Source organism: Aplysia californica, unplaced genomic scaffold (assembly GCF_000002075.1).
Source record: "Aplysia californica isolate F4 #8 unplaced genomic scaffold, AplCal3.0 scaffold00091, whole genome shotgun sequence".
In the NCBI taxonomy this organism is placed as follows: Eukaryota; Metazoa; Mollusca; class Gastropoda; order Aplysiida; family Aplysiidae; genus Aplysia; species Aplysia californica.
This window is the reverse complement of record NW_004797361.1, coordinates 781,541-782,958: the sequence shown is the minus strand read 5'-3', so window position 1 is coordinate 782,958 and position 1,418 is coordinate 781,541.

Sequence of the window (1,418 nt, the reverse complement as noted above, 5' to 3'; positions counted from 1 at the left end):
AGGCGCCATATGGAGGTTCTGCTTTTTTATTCTTTCCCTTTATTCCTTTATTGCTTCTGTCTATCTTGCTTTCATCTTGCACTTGTTCGGTCCATCTTGTCATCTTTTATGCAGCTTGCATTACCCATAATTTTGTTTACATAAACAACGGACGGCAGAAAATGATTTAGGAAAACGACGAAGGAAGATGTTGAGGCTCGTTGCTCCAGTTCAAAGCTTTGATTATAATGTGCATAATATGTTTCAGTGATTTGTCGAGATAGCCCTTGAGATGGCATATTGTGTTTGGATAAAAGGCTTCATGGGGTAAATAGCTCTGTGCAGTCTTGACTCTCGGTAAATGTCTACTTCTCCACCTCTCCCCAAACTTATCACCCCCCCTCAAGCCCCCACCCACCACCCCCAAGCCGCACACCCATTCTTCAAACAATTTTAAATCGTCTTTTGCAAATTGCGTCACAGCTACCCTTACATTGACCACACACAGAGAGTGGAGCCTCTTGGAGTGTGTAGAAGGCCAAGTACACTCAGAATGGAGAATTTAAAAGCTAACAGACAGACAGACAGACAGACAGACAGACAGACAGACAGACAGACAGACAGACAGACAGACAGACAGACAGACAGACAGACAGACAAAAAAGTACAGGAGAAAGTACGGAAGGGGGGGTGGTAGGATAGAAATTAAAGACAACATTAGTGTTACTAACAATACGTGATGTATATCTTTGATATGTCTATTATACATCTGTATATAATGCGTATGAGTGTGTTTGTATGGGTATACGGGTGGTGTGAGTAGAGTGTCTGTATGTTTGCTTGTTTGATTGCTTTCTCGTGCGTTCCATACCGCCCACCCCCCTTTTTTTCCCCCTCTCCTTCCCCAAACACAGCGATCTAAAGCTTCCCGTATCTCCACCAAACAAGCGGCCTTTTTTCTGTCGTTCTAAGGTTTCTTTTTCTAGAGGCGGTTCCCCCTTTCTCTCTATCTCCCCACAGAACAGCGAAAGGGAGCGCTGGATGAAAGAGAAAAAATGTAATGTACATAAAACTTGAGGTGATAAGACGTGGCCCGAATGGAAGGCTTCTCTCCTGTTACCTGCAACTAATCGTTTATAGAGAATATTTTGTTTTGTTCTTTAAGCATTTTCTTAGAGAGTGAGTGGTTGATGTGGGCTCCGGTGTGGTTTGCTCCTTCGTTTCTTAGAATGTTACTCACGTATAACGCCTCTAATCTTCACCACTTAAATGACCATATTATTGTGTTCCAATTGCCGTAACAGTCTTACTGGAACATAAAGCATTTTCTCAGAGCTCTTGCTCTTGCGAGTACTAATCTGGAATCTGCAATAAGCTGCAGGGGTGATCTAATCGTGTTGCAAGTGCCGTTAAACTCTTACAAGAACATGAAACATTTT